Source organism: Aegilops tauschii, chromosome 6, assembly GCF_002575655.3.
Source record: "Aegilops tauschii subsp. strangulata cultivar AL8/78 chromosome 6, Aet v6.0, whole genome shotgun sequence".
In the NCBI taxonomy this organism is placed as follows: domain Eukaryota; kingdom Viridiplantae; phylum Streptophyta; class Magnoliopsida; order Poales; family Poaceae; genus Aegilops; species Aegilops tauschii.
Window position 1 is genome coordinate 206,573,289 of NC_053040.3, and position 16,408 is coordinate 206,589,696.

Consider the following 16,408-nt stretch of genomic DNA (forward strand, 5'->3'; position numbering starts at 1 on the left):
AGGAACAAAATCCCGCTCATGTATTTTTTTAAGGAAAAATAAATCTTGCTCCAAGTTTATTTGACATTTTTCTAGAATAGTAAGAATTTATTCATCATATTATATGACCGGTTGCGTCCTTGCCGAAAGACCAATTAAAGTCAAACAATTTATGAACTACATATTTTATGAATGCAAAAAACAAATACAATGAGAACTTAGGCGAACTATTTGAAAGATGTTTTTCTTGAACTGTCTGCAAGTGATTATCTTTGTATTGCGTTTGTATTTACGTTGTATTTACTAATGACAGACAACAACGTTGATCATTGTCCATGTATTTCTTTGGTGATACATACGTCATTTGCTTGAGTAGAGAGAAAACCCGACCGCGCCCCCGCGGCAAATGACCCAAACCATCGGAATCGGACCCCTCCACCTGTAACCACATGAGCAGAAGGAAATCAAGCGAACCAACCAGATGATTAACAACCCAAAGAAGAGTGCAATCAACGACGGAATACATCGGGGGTGGCTTCTTGACGGGGAGCCGAGCAACAGGCCTACCACGGGGCCCAGGGGCCACCAAGGATCTGGCGACAGGAAAGAGCCCGAAGGATTGAATATGCATCCAAAGACCATCTTGGTCCCCAAGTCAATATGGCGGCGGGCATATTGGATCTACTCCCTCTATAAAACCCTAGCCTCACCATCTATATAAGGTGGAGGCTAGGGGCTCTCATTGTCATGTACATCCGTAGAACCATGCTCTTGGTAGACTCACTCTCCATCTCCATTGTATTCCCCCACATGAGTTATCCCACCATGAATACAAACAAAAAGCAGGACGTAGTGTATTAGTCCTTCCCGGAGGCCCGAACCTGGGTAAACTCTCTGTGCGGACTCTGATCTGGTACGCTCGGCTACGTTCGCTACCTTACCATGGGTACTAACGGAATTATGCACCATTAGTTGGCACGCTAGGCACGGGCTGCATTGGCCGGAGGCCGATCCCAGATCGGATCTCCTCCAGTTTCCGGCAGCCTCACGCCGAGAGAAAGCCTAACTTTTGGCTCCTTCACCTTCACTGCAGATGGGATGGGCCGGGTCGACATCAACCCATTAGCCCCTGCTCGCACAACTATATCGACGGTGACGTTAGAGCCTGGCCAGACTTGTCAAGCTCCACGACGTCCTCACCACCAACTTCCGACTCGGAAGGCGATGACCCTTCCCCCAATGAGTTCGACGATCGGGGCTTGGGCCCTGGCCTCGTGGTCGGCCTGCTGTGCCAATCTCACGGAATACCACCAGTTCGCCCCAATGTCACACGTAGTTGCCATGATGTGCGACAGCTGCTTCATAGACCATATACGAGAGGACTGCGTCATTGACGGACACATCTCCAACTGCAACATCAACACTGTCAACGTCGTCCAATTCTCCGATGTGGAGGGTTCGAAGCCGAGATCACTCCGGACCCCAGCCATGGAGGCCGGAGACAGCCAGTCGGCCTCAACTCCCGCACCAACATTAATGACAAGGAGGCCCCACAAGCCATCACTCTCCAACTAGTCATGATGACAACACCAACCGAGACCTCTTCAGAAGCAATGAGGGTTGCTACAGCACACAAGGGGCCTCCCGCCGCTCCTCTGGCTTCATAGCCATCAGTCATTGCTCCATCAACAACTCTAGCCCCACCTCTGCTCAGACACCATCTAGGCACATCCAACATCCCTCGGCGCCGCCCCTGGGCTTCGCTACTCCTAGGCCAAAATTCCTGGCCACATCGGTGTAACAATGACGCAACCCATCATCGCTTAAGACGCGTTGCGATTCCTCAGCACCCCCATACTAGTGGGCGACCCCACCACAAAGGCAACTGAGACCTTTCGGCAAGCGACATTAGTCGCCCAACAACAGCTCGAACAAGGGATGGTGGATGTTGCCACGCAGGAGGCGTGATGGCTTGAGACGGTTACGAAAGAGAGGCGATGCCAATCACGACGCTAGCCAGCAACCACCAGCGCCCTCGTGGCCTTAGGTTATGAGGCCGACATGGTCTTCAACAAGCCCACAGACGTCGCCCTGCTCCAAACACCAGCCCACGGCCTCCAAGCTGCCACGGTACCAGCCTACATGCTCCACGAAACACCAGGAACCCGAATATCATCACAAATCTCAAAAGGGTGCTCCACAACAAAATGGAGCTCTAGGAGAGTATCAGCGAGTACATGTAGCATCTGGCCAGCACCAACAACGTCCTTTCAGCTGTGGAGCGCCTACCCTAGGATAATCAGCATGCCTCGGTCCCTGTTGGACACCACACCAATAGGGGAGGCCGGAAACCTCAACAAGCAATCTCCACCATAGGTCGGAGCCTGGCACCCCTCCCACTACGGGCTCCACTGGTGCATGATCGCCTGGGTCACCACCCGACCTCTGTGATCACCTCTGATCCCGTGAGATGGAACGCTACGACAACAACTATGAGGTGTCCAAAAATATTCTGGCAAATCAAAGTCAGACCACTGGCTCAACGACTACCTCAAAGTAGTCGACATGGAGAACTATGCCTTAGGGAACACCCTACGCTACGCACCCCTATGCCTCATGGGCTCAACACGTACTTGGCTCAATGGGCTTCCACCCAGCTCCATCCGCACTTGGTTGGACTTCGAGATGGCTTTCCTCAATACTTTTGGGGGCACATACCAACACCCTGGGAGCGCGTACGACCTCCACAACTACATCCAAGGCGACAACGAAATCTTCTGCAACTTCATCTCACGCTAGATGAAGAAAAGGAACACTCTCACGATGGTCATCGGCTAGCAGGTGATAGACGCCTCCATCAGTTGTGACCAGGACCCCTTCCTCCGTCACAAGTTCTACAAGAAGCAGGCTGATGGAAGGCTCACCATGATGGCACAACTCATGAAGGTCTCCAATGACTACATCACAAGCAAAAGAAACTGCCCGCACTGGCCCGCGCCCGATGCCAGTACCAGACACCCAGGAGCCCGTTGATGGTGAGGGCTCAAGAGGACGGAACAAAAACCACAACCAGGACCACTAGGAAGGAAGAACAAGATTCAGACCTTGTTGCAACAACCAACGAGGCCATCCAGCCTGGAACCAAGAAGCAGAAGTAGGAGAACAAGGCAAGGTGACCAGGACGCACCTACAAGGAGATCATGAGCGACCCATGCAAATATCATAACCATGGGACCTACAAGGCCTCCCACTCGACCAGGGAATCCACACTCAATGACTAGCTCGCCAATGTAACATCCCAAAGTTTTTCCCTAATTAAAATTGGTTTCCCTAATTAAGTAATTATCTTGAATATTTTATTTCACCATTTAGTTAAATGGTGAATAAATAAGCCACCTTCTCTCTTGCGATCTTCTGGATCGAGACTATGCTCTAAACAATGAAACACGACCTTGTTGTAATATTTTGGGGGTACGCAAATTGTTTCGCATCTTTTGCATAAGCCTAGCTGTCACCGTCACGCAAACCCTCCGTTTATTAAATGAATGGAGATATTTTTTAAGTATATGCCAAATGGCCTCCATATAGTTGGTATGATTTATGCGGTCTCAGAACTGTTTAGTGAGGCTACGTTTCAAGTTTCATCGAAATGGAGTCCGTATGCTACCCAAAACTTCAAATATGCAAGCGGCATTAGTCGTTCTAAATGATAAACATTTGCGAATAAAACTTTTTGTTGGTCGAGCCCACCTAGTGCATAGCCCATATCCCACCTATCTCCACCTTCTTCCCTCTCCTGTTTGAGCCATCATATCACCATCCGATGGATCAGAGCATCCCACCTCTCCTATATAAGACCCCTCACCTTGAGGAGCCTCCTCCCACTCTTCTAGGGTTCCCCCCTCTCCATTTTGTAGCCACACCCCTCCAAAATCACCCCTCTAGCTCCATATCCCTCCACCATCCCGAAACCCTGGCCAGATCCCAATTCCGGAATTCATATCTTGATCTAGTAGCTCAAATTCATCCTCGAGTCCACACCATGTAGGACAAGTTGTCTACGCGAGGAGATGGGAGGAGTTGGGAGAGACGACGGCCAAGGGTAGAAGGTGGCTGCCCCCATGTGCCTCCCCTCTCTTTATATAGTCTACGGGGCAGGGGAGGGCATCCAAAACCCTCCTAGGGCCGACCACAAGGGAGAAATGCCTTTAAATTTGGAGATAACATCTTATCTCTAGATTCAAGCCTTTAAATTTAGAGATAAGACCTTACCTCTAGATTTAAACGACATGGGACTTGGGGATTGGTCCGGCCAACCATGTGGGTTGTAGCCCCACCCCTCCATCCATGTGGGACCTTCCCGGGTCGTTGGGCCCCATGGTGGAACCCCCGGAACCTTCTAGAACCTACGCGACACTCTACTAAAAATTCCCGAACTTTTCCGGAACCCTGAATATGACTTCCCATATATAAATCTGTACCTTTGGACCATTCTGGAGCTCCTCGTGATATCATGGATCTCATCCAAGGCTCTGAACAACATTTGGTCTCACCACTATTAATTTCCCAATACCACGCTAGCATTACCAAACGTTAAGTGTGTGACCCTACGAGTTCGAGAACATGTAGACATGACCGATAGTCCTCTCTGATTAATAATTAATGGAGGGACCTGGATGCCCATATTGACTCCCACATATTCAATGAAGATCTTTATCGGTGGAACCACAATGTCAAGGATTCAGTTAATCCCACATACAATTCCCTTTGTCCAGAGATATGTTACTTGCTCGAGATTCGATCGTCGGTATCTTCATACCTAGTTCAATCTCATTACCAGCAAGTCTCTTTGCTCGTTCCATAATATAAGATCCCCATGACTAAACACATTAGTCACATGCTTGGCAGCTTCTTGTGATGTTTTATCACTGTGAGGGCCCAGAGATATCTCTCCGTCACAGGAGCGAAAAATCCCAGTCTCGATCCATGCAACCCAACAAACACTTTCCAAGATACATGTAGAGCATATTTATGATCACCCAGTTAAGAAGTGACGTTCGATAACCCACAAAGTATTCTTCCGGTATTCGGGAGTGGCGTGATCTCATGGTCTAAGGAACAGATACTTGACATGAAGAAAGCTGTAACAAATAAACTAGGTGATATGATCTGATGCTAAGCTTATGGTTGGGTTTGTCCATCACATCATTCTCCTAATGATGTGATCCCGTTATCAAATGACAACTCATGTCTATGGTTTGGAAACCTTAACCATCTTTGATCAACGAGCTAGTCTGTAAGAGGCTCACTAGGGGCATAGTGTTGTTTATTTATACACACATGTATTTAAGTTTCCGGTCAATACAATTCTAGAATGTATAATAAACATTTATCATGAACAAGGAAATATGATAATAACTACTTTATTATTGCCTCTAGGACATATTTCCAAGAGTCCCGCACTTGCACTAGAGTCAATAATCTAGTTTACATCATAATGAATCTAACACCCATAGAGTTCTGGTGCTGATCATGTTCTGCTCGTGGAAGAGATTTAGTCAATGGGTCTGCAACATTCAGATTCATATGTACTTTGCAAGGTTCCATGTCTACCTCCTTGATGTAATCACGGATGGAGTTGACACGATGTTTAATGTGCTTTGTTTTCTTGTGAAACCTTGGTTCCTTGTCAATGGCAATGGCACCAGTGTTGTCACAAAAGATATTCATTGGATCCGTGCACTAGGTACCACTCCTAGATCGAATATGAACTCCTTCTTTCAGAATCCTTCCCGCGCTGCTTCCAAAGCAGCTATATATTTTGCTTCACATGTAAATTCCGCTACGACGCTCTGCTTGGAACTACTCCAACTGACTACTCTACCATTCAAAATAAATACGTATCCAGTTTGAGACTTTGAATCATCCATATCAGTTTCAAAGCTAGCATCGACGTAACCCTTTACGACGAGCTATCTATCACCTCCATAAACGAGAAACATTCCCTCAATCCTCTTCTTCAGGTACTTAGGGATATTTTTTACCGCTTTCCAGTGATCCACTGCTGGATCACTCTGGTACCTACCTGCCGGACTTATGGCAAGGCACACATTAGGTCTGGTACACAACATGGCATACATTATAGAGCCTATGGCCGAGGCATAGGGGTCGACTTTCATCCTTTCTCTTTCTTTTGTCGTGGTCAGGCTTTGAGTCTTACTCAACTTCACACCTTGCAACATAGGCAAGAACCCGTTCTTCGACTGATCAATTTTGGACTTCTTCAAGATCTTGTCAAGGTATGTGCTCTATGAAAGTCCTATCAAGCATCTTGATCCATCTCTATAGATCTTGATGCCCAATATGTAAGCAGCTTCACCCGGTCTCTCATTGAAAAACTCTTGTTCAAATAACCCTTTATGCTTTCTAGACATTCTATATCATTTTCAACTTGTAATCCACATACAGTATTAGAAATGCTACAGAGCTCCCACTCACTTTCTTGTAAATACAACTTTCTCCATAAGTTTGTATAAAACCAAAAGCTTTGATCACCTCATCAAGGCAAACATTCTAACTCCGAGATGCTTGCACCAGTCCATAGATGGATCTCTGGAGCTTGCATACCTTATTAGCATCCTTAGGATCGACAAAACCTTCCGGTTGCATCATATACATCTCTTCCTTAAGAAACCATTAAGGAACACTATTTTGACGTCCATCTGCCATATTCCACAATCGGAAAATGCAGCAATTGCTAACATAATCCTGACAGACTTCAACATCGCTACGGGTGGGAAAGTCTCATCGTAGTCAACCCCTGAACTTGTCAAAAATCCTTTGCGACAAGTCAAGCTTTATAGAAGGTGACATTACCATCAGCGTCCATCTTCTTCTTAAAGATCCATTTGTTCTCAATGGCCTCTCGGTCATTAGGTAAGTCTACCAAAGTCCATACTTGGTTCCCATACATGGATCCTATCTCAAATTTCATGGCTCAAGCCATTAGTCGTAATCCGGGCTCATCATTGCTTCTTCGTAGTTCATAGGCTCACCGTTGTCCAACAACATGACCTCCAAGATAGGATTACCATACCATTCAGGGGCGGTACGTGTCCTGGTTGACCTATGAAGTCCAGTAGCAGCTTGATTCAAAGTTTCATGATCATCATCATTAGCTTTCTCTATGGCTGGTGTAGGCATCACGAGAACTTCTTTCTGTGATGCGCTACTTTCCAATTCGAGAGAAGGCACGATTACCTCATAAAGCTCTACTTTCCTCCCACTCACTTCTTTTGAGAGAAACTCCTTCTCTAGAAAGGATCCATTCTTGGAAACAAAGATCTTTCCCTCGATGTCGGTGCTAAAACTGGCATATCTCGAGGTAGGGGGTCCTAAGCTAGGCATCTTGGAGTGATGGTAACATGGACACCATATTTTACCCAGGTTCGGGCTCTCGAAGAAGAGATAATACCCTACGTCCTGATTTTGATTGTATTGATACGAGGGATAGTACATAGTACATGTATCTACCATGAGATTGTTGTGTATGATTCTAATGACGTGGAATATCATCTATGAACTAGCGTAGCCTTGGCTTATATAATGTACCGGAGGCCTAGGATTTGGAGGAGTCCTCGTCTTGCGCGCCAAGTCTTGTGGAATATTCCTTGTATACTTCATGGGCTGCCCGAAGTGGCCCATTAGTGCACTGCCATGGGGGCCATCGGCCCAACCCACCTGGTCGGGAGATGACGTGGTGAGCACCCCCTACTCCAGGACTCCATCAGTAGCCCCTTGAATCGATCTTCAAGTTGGGGACACTCCTCGGTTCTTCGTCGCCGGTCTTGAAAGCTGGTTCAACAATTCTTCCCATCTCTGATCTTGAGGATCATCGAGGTGTAGCCTAAGAGTTCACACATCGGGTTATCCAAGAAGTTCACACGTCGGGTGTTCGAGGGCCCTTTTTAAGTTCTCCTCCTTTATCAATGCCTTGTTATTTGTACGCCACACATCGGGTTCGAAGTTTTTCCCATGCAACGATATCTCCTTGAAACCGAGCTCCAATCGTCAAACCGCATTGAGGTGTCTTTTTGCAGCGGAGATCCAACGCTAACCGGCCTCTGAGGTGTCATAGATTACCTCGGTCTTTTGAAAAAGTTGAAGGATTTCAACTGAGCTTAATACTGAAAACGTCCTATAGGGAGCTAGCCACTCACATCTGAGCTTTATGACGGACTACGTCCGAGGTGGTGCACCACCTCGGCCTTGGGATGATTTTTGCCAACTTTATTTTTGATTGTTACAATTTATTCTACCGAGATGTATAGCCAGTAGCCTTCAAGGTGCTTGTAGGCTCAAAAGTATGGTATGTACCTGAAGGATAACATAAACCGCTGATCACAGTAGCCCCTGAGACTCAGGTCAATTCACAAAATTGGCCTGAGGATCAAGTTCTTGCTTGGCAGAATACTTTAGGAATGAAAACGCGGTGCACTATAGCTCCCGAGACTCAGATTGGGTCCGGCCAACAAACCCGAGGATCGTAATCTTCTTGGAAAGTATTTTGCACTCCTAATTTCCCTACATTGACTCGTCAATGCAGTAGCCCCGAGCCACTGGTCAGGTGGGAACACCAGATTAGGGAATCGACGTACCCCTTTAATGGCTTTTAATTAAGAGCGCAAAGCCTAGTAGCCCCCGAGACTTAATTTGGGCACGAGTGGCTAAAATAAGGATTTATACCCATTTGATAGACAATTTTGTTTTGTTTAATACAGGCTTCTCGGCAAGAGAATAAAGATCTCTTAAAGGAGTCGGAGATAGTGAAAGCCGAGCTTGCCAAGATTGACCTCAAGGGGTTTGATGGAAAGGAAATCAAAGCCAACGGGAATTATGAGAGCGTTATGTCACCTGCTCAGTTGTCTCAGCGAGATTGTGCCCTTGAGTCTTTAATAGATGGGCTTGAGTAAATTGACTTTAATCGCAATTTAGTTTTAATTATTCTATGTATCCAAGTACTTTACATCATTAACGCTCGAATCCGCATTGTACAAAACTTTGTTGATCGACCATCGGTTTCAACCTCCTCGGCCAGTAGTCGGGGAGTGTTTGTCCTACTTTATAAAGTCTTTACGAGGGAAAATATTTACATCAAACAAAGCAATTTAGCCATACGATTTTGTAAACAAAGGTACGCGAAGAGATATGTTATATTATTATTTAACATAAGAAACATCTTCTGGAAAAAATAGTTCCTTTATAAGTTCCTTTTCCCATGCTGTCATGTTGACCATGATAATGAAACCTCACCTCTGATCAATGTGGGAGGAAAATATTGAGGTTTTAGTTTGGGGAAAGTTCCCGAACTCTATGGTCTTAATGAACCTAAATTTTCACTTCCGTCGTTGCCGACCAATTATATTCTTAAGACAGCTAGCTTTCGGCTTCACCAGTCTGAGGTATGAACCTGGATGACCCGGTAGTAACAATCACAGAGGTTCTCCCTTTACCCCCTAGCTGAACAACTAGGAACCTAAGGGGTAAGCACAGGAGCCAGGCAACCCAGCTTGGTAAAAATCTTTAAGTTAAATTGATGCATATTTATGGCTTTATAATGATGATTATGGAAGGGAGCGCTCGTATATTGAATACAAATGTTGAGGATATGTTGTGATAGTCATCTTTTAAGATGTACTTTGTAGCTTTATGCAATATGTTTATTTTGACTCCGTTACGACCGTTTATCATTTGAAAGTGGCCCATTGTCGGCTTCCACCCCTTTTTAGATGCTACACAGGGTGTTTCTGCAGTAACAAGACAACCCTTAGCTGACATCTCGGTGCCGGAGGCAGTTGTGTTAGCGGAAACGAGACAATCAGATATGCAGGATTTATAACTTTCACTTAGTCATAGGAGTTTAAAGTTGTGACGCCAGTTACTAGCCCCCTGTTAGTGTTTGGCGTCAGCCAAGGTCAATTTTATGAAAGGCCCATCGTTTAACACAGGGTAACCTCTATCGATCTATAGTTTGACACAATCATCGGATTGCTGACCAGTTTACGCTCATTGTGACAATCATTTTTCGACTTTCTCCACTGAGGTACTTGACTAGTTAAACCGGAAGTACAATCATAGTGGTTCTCCCTTTACCCTTGAGCACAAGAGTTGGGCAACCCAACTATCGACCAAAGAGACAATTCGAAAGCGACGCATATAAAACAATATCTGAGAATGTTTTGCCGATGACTCCATGGAGTACCTTGGCTTTTGGTGGGTTCGACTCTAGTAGCAGCCCCCCGTCAATATTGTCGATGCTTTAAGGGCGTCTGGCATTGTATTGCGAGAGTTATGCTCGAAAAATCAAAAAACTTACATAAAAACATTATGTCTAAATTAACTGGTCAAGTTTTTTTGTGCCTCCGAAATTGGTCTTAAAATCGATTTGAGCTTCTGTCATGCTTTTAACATGACACATCCAATCTTCAGACTTTAAGTGGCCTAGCCTTTCGGCTTCAACCTCCCTTCCCAGAGGCGGAGTGCTTCTCAGGCCAGTTTAGTGAAAAAGGAGTAGCTCTAGAGAGAAGCCAAGCCATCCGGCTATTGACCACACACTCGCATCGGAAAAAGGAGTAGTAGAAAAAGACTTTGCAACGACTAAGAAGGAAATATTTATTATAAAACGACTCATATGAATTTAAAAGCCCCCAGTTGACATGGGAAAAAGAAGCGTTTTTAACAAACTAAGTTTGTGACGAACAACGTTTTTGTTTAAGACAAATAAAACGCTTGGTTGAACCAAACAAAAATTTAAAAAACTAAGCATGAAAGCGACTTAGCTGGTTAATGTGCTCGGTGTTGATGACGCGGTCCAGGCTCGTGGCGGGACGGAGACGCCCATAGATCTCTGACAGATTCATCATGGTGCGTAGTCCTCGGCCTGGCCGAGGTTCCAACTCCCAAGCCGGTTTCGAGGTGGCCGAGCTCTTTCACGAAATGGCGATGCAACATAGTCGATGTGGCGAGGAGAAGCCCCCAATCTAGTTGTCATGACGAAACTGGTCAGTAAGGTGACGTTGGAGCCCCCTTGCCATCTGACGTGTCGAAGCAGGTGAGGGAGTCCTGGACTAAGGGGTCCTCGGGCGTCCGGCCTATTATCCATGGGCCGGACTGATGGGCTATGAAGACACGAAGGCCGAAGACTATACCCGTGTCCGGATTGGACTCTCCTTGGCATGGAAGGCAAGCATGGCGATCATCTATGAAGATTCTTTCCTATGTAACCGACTCTATGTAACCCTAGATCCCTCCAGTGTCTATATAAACCGGAGGGCGTAGTCCGGATAGGGGATTCATTATCTTAGTCATACAGGCTAGACTTCTAGGGTTTAGCCACAACGATCTCGTGGTAGATCAACTCTTGTAATACTCATATTCATCAAGGTCAATCAAGCAGGAAGTAGGGTATTACCTCCATAGAGAGGGCCCGAACCTGGGTAAACATCGTGTCCCCCGTCTCCTGTTACCATCGACCCTAGACGCACAGTTCGGGACCCCCTACCCCAGATCTGCCGGTTTTGCCACCAACATTGGTGCTTTCATTGAGAGTTCCACTGTGTCGTGGACAAAAGATTCGATGGCCCCTTCAATCGTCGATAGTGATGCCGTCCAAGGAGAAACCTTCCTCCCCGGACAGATCTTTGTGTTTGGCGGCTTCGTACTGCGGGCCAACTTGCTTGGCCATCTGGAGCAGATCGATAGCTACGCCCCTGGCCATCAGGTCAGATTCGGAAGCTTGAACTACGTCGCGGACGTCCGTGGAGACTTGATTTTCGACGGATGCGAGACCGCAACGATCGCTCCCCCTCGTCCCGATGAACATGACTTAAATCGGTCATCGGATCACATCCAGGAGATGGTTCCTGTTGCTGTGACGGCCTTAGAACCGGAGCAGGTCGAGCCATCTGAGGCCACAGAGTCCGCGGCGTTGGAGCCGCACACGGACTCGACACCCTGCAACATTTGCGTCAACGGAACTCCGGACTCGTCTCCGGCTATAAGTTCCGGACCATGTACGCCTGCGGACACCGAGCTTGATCGGTTGTCGATTTTCGAATTCAGCGCCGCAAACATATTCCAGCACTCACCTTTGGGTGATGTGCTAAACTCTTTTAAAAAAATTGTCCTTGGAGAAGGACTCACAGCCGAACTATGTTCGGTTCGAGCTAGAGGCTGATGATGGGGAATTTTGCTTCCCACCCGCCACCCACTTTATAGCCACTGTCGATGACCTAACCGACGTGCTTGATTATGGCTCCGAAGACATCGACGGTATGGACGACGATGCCGACAAGGAGCAAGGCCAAGACCCGCCATTCACTGGACGTTGGACGGCCACCTCTTCATACGATGTGTACATGGTCGACACACCTAAAAAAACTAGCGACGATGACAAAGAAGATCCAGTTGCGAATAAACCTTCTGAGACACAGTCCAAGCGCCGGCGTCCTAAACGCCGTTCTAAGCCTCGTCGCTCAAAAGATGGCAACACTGGCACATGAGAAAACAGTACTCCGGGCGACGCCGAAAACAATGAAGACCCTGTTGGAGCTGCATCCAAACAGGAGGAACAAGACAACGGGCAAGTTAACCCTGATAAACAGGCCATGCCCAATGACCCGGATGATGATAGTTACCGTCCAGTCTCCGAGGATGAGGAGAGCCTCAGCAGCGAGGATTTCATCGTGCCTGAGGCAGCCCTCGAGCAGGAGCGCTTCAAGCGCTAGCTAATAGCTACTGCAAGAAGCCTGAAGAAAAAGCAGCAGCAGCTCCAAGCCGATCAAGACCTACTCATTGACAGATGGACTGATGTCCTGGCAGCCGAAGAATACGGCCCCAAGCGCCCAGCCAAGAGTTACCCAAAGCGCAGACTGCTACCTCAGTTCGATGAGGAGGCACCAGATCCCGTACCTCCCTCGCGTAATGCGGAATGACCACCACGCGGTCGGGATAGTGCGGCGGACCGACCACCCCGCGGTCGAGATAAAATGGCAACTTAGGCTGAACAACAGCCCGCCCCACCGCCTCGTAAAAACAGGGACATAACACCTCGAGACCATACATACGACCTTCGACAGGACCTGGACAGTAGAGCAGGACACACCAGATCAATCTACGGATCGCGAGGACGCTTCCCAACTCGGGATGACGGCTACCTATTCGGACGTGACAAACCCAGTCAAGCCCAGGCCGATAACCGCAGACGGACTTCATCGGAGGTGCGTCGTGACGCGGCCCGATATAGAGGCGCCGCACACCCTCTCTGCTTCACAGATGAAGTACTGGATCACGAATTCCCTGAGGGGTTCAAGCCCGTCAATATTGAATCATACGACGGCACAATCGATCCCGCAGTGTGGATCGAAGATTTTATTCTCCACATCCATATGGCCCGAGGAGACGACCTCCACGCCATCAAATACCTCACACTAAAATTAAAAGGGCCAACTAGACAGTGGCTGAATAGCCTGCCTGAAAATTCTATCGGTAGCTGGGAGGACTTGGAAGAAGCTTTCCTCGACAACTTCCAAGGCACTTATGTCTGGCCACCAGATGCCGATGACTTAAGTCATGTAGTTCAACAACTTGGAGAATCAACCAGAAAATTCTGGACTAGGTTCCTAACCAAAAAGAACCAGATCGTTGACTGTCCGGATGCCGAAGCCCTAGCGGCCTTCAAACACAGCATCCGCGACGAATGGCTTGCCCGCCACCTCGGCCAAGAAAAGCCGAAGTCTATGGCAGCCCTCACGGCACTCATGACCCGCTTTTGCGCGGGTGAGGATAGTTGGCTGGCTCGTAGTACAAACACAGCCAATGAGGCAGGCCCCTCTGAGGCCAAAAACAGCACCGGCAAGCTCCGGCGCAATAAACACAAACGCCGAAGTAATGGCGATAACACCGATGACACGACAGTTCACGCCGGATTCAGCGGCTCCAAGTCCGGCCAGCGGAAGAAGCCCTACAAAAGGAACAATGAGGGACCATCCAGCTTGGACCGCATACTCGATCGTCCGTGCCAGATACATGGCACCCCAGACAAACAAGCCAATCATACCAACAGAGACTGTTGGGTTTTCAAACAGGCTGGCAAGTTAAATGCCGAGAACAAAGAAAAGGGATCACCAAGTGAGGACGGGGACGAAGAGCCCCGGCAGCCGAACATTGGGGGGCAGAAGAAATTTCCCCCTCAAGTCAAAACGGTGAACATGATATACGCTACACACATCCCCAAAAGGGAGCGCAAACGAGCACTCAGGGACGTCTATGCGGTAGAGCCATTCGCCCCAAAATTCAATCCGTGGTCGTCATTCCCGATCACCTTCGATCGTCGAGATCACCCAACTAGTATCCGCCATGGCGGTTCGGCCGCACTGGTCCTCGACCCAATCATCGACGGATTTCACCTAACACGAGTCCTAATGGACGGTGGTAGCAGCCTCAACCTGCTCTATCAGGATACAGTGCAGAAGATGGGCATTAATCCCTCACGAATCAAACCCACAAAGACTACCTTTAAAGGAGTCATACCAGGCGTAGAGGCCCATTGTACGGGCTCAATCACGCTGGAGGTGGTTTTTGGTTCTCAGGATAACTGCCGAAGCAAAGAGTTAATCTTCGATATCGTCCCTTTCCGCAGCGGCTACCACGCACTGCTCGGACAAACCGCATTTGCTAGATTCAACGCAGTGCCACACTATGCTGATCTCAAGCTCAAGATGCCCGGTCCACGCGGTGTCATAACAGTCAATGGCCACACTGAACGCTCCCTCCGAACGGACGAGCAGACAGCCGCCCTAACTGCAGAGGTACAGAGCGGCCTTCTCAAGCAGAACCGAAATCCGGCTGCCGAGCCCCTGGACATCGCTAAGAGAGTCCGGACCACACTACAACAGGATAGCTCGGCTCGTCAAGAGCTTGATTAGCAATTCGGCCTCCGTTACAGTCCCAATGAGGTAGTGGCATTCGTACCACGCGTACATAATTACGCACTCAAAATTCCAGGGGCATCGACGGAGGCACAGCTAGCTCGTGATCCACGGTTCGGCTAGACCGATCCCAGGCTCACATATAAATTTCATTATTTCCTTTTCCCTTTTTTTCAGGTTTCTTTTATACAGGCCCCCTTCGACGGCCTGATTACTGGTCCTGTCAAAGGATAAGTACACCAGATGGGCACAGAGCACAGGTATACCGAGGAAGCCCTAGAGGACAATCCAGCGATCACTCTACCTCTTTCTTTCAGTACCCAACTGCAGCTCTCCTTTGGTTGTGGCATGTCAAATAGCCGGTCGCCAATTACACTATTTTGTATCAATGTGCTTTGACGCATTAATCGAACTATAATGGAAATAGTTCATGGTCCAAGTTCAAAGGCCCCAGATACTCTCTCTGTTCTCCTTCTGTTTTCCTTTAATTACTTATTTTCTAGCATCCGTACACTTCTGGTACGTTTCATATTCGCCAGGGGCTCCTCATCGCCCCATAACACGGCAACAAAGTCCGAACACTTCTTATAGAAAAATTCGGCACCCCGAATTTAGCATTATATGCATTGGCTCCGAATCATGTCTTTGGTCAATAGTTGGGTTGCCCGGCTCCTGTGCTTGCTACCCTACGTTCCACTACATCGGCTAGGGTAGTAAAGGGAGAACTACCGCGATTGTGCCCTGGTCTAAACCGGATGAGCACCTCAGTAGAGAAAGCCGAAAACTGACTCTCATGATGCGGCGAGAGCCGGTCAGCTGTTCGAGGGTCACAAATCGCTGGAGATTTTTTTCCGCATTATGCGAAGGATCGGTAATTCCCGATCAGACGCTGACAGCACCCTGGTTCATATACCAGGGGCTGCGCCCATGTTTTATTATAAAAATCCTATGGCTAAGTGAGGGCGTTCAAGCCACATAGTCTGATTGCCTGGTTCGTTGCGCTAAACAACTCCTTCAAGGACCATATAATTGGATCAAGATTGTTTAGATCCCATCCCGAACACCTCCGTACTACCTACGTGAGGGCAGAAGCCGACGACTGGCCAACCCTCAAAATTCCATACACCACGGCCGTACAAGAGGAAACAATCAAAACATAGCAAACATTATATTACAAACCGACTTTGTTTCAATCATACAAAGCAAAGACAACACGAATGTATTCACTCAAAAATGATGTCCTGCCCGCACTGCGCTGCTACAAGTCGAGACCCTTCTAGGACATCCGCAAAATATCGCTCGGGTGTGCGGTGCTCCTTGCCCTCTGGCGACCCTATGGCCACTTCAACGGCGTCCATCTTCGCCCACCACATCTTGCAACGGGCAAAGGCCATGCTGGCACCTTTGATGCAGACTGATCGCTTGACGGTGTCCAACCACGG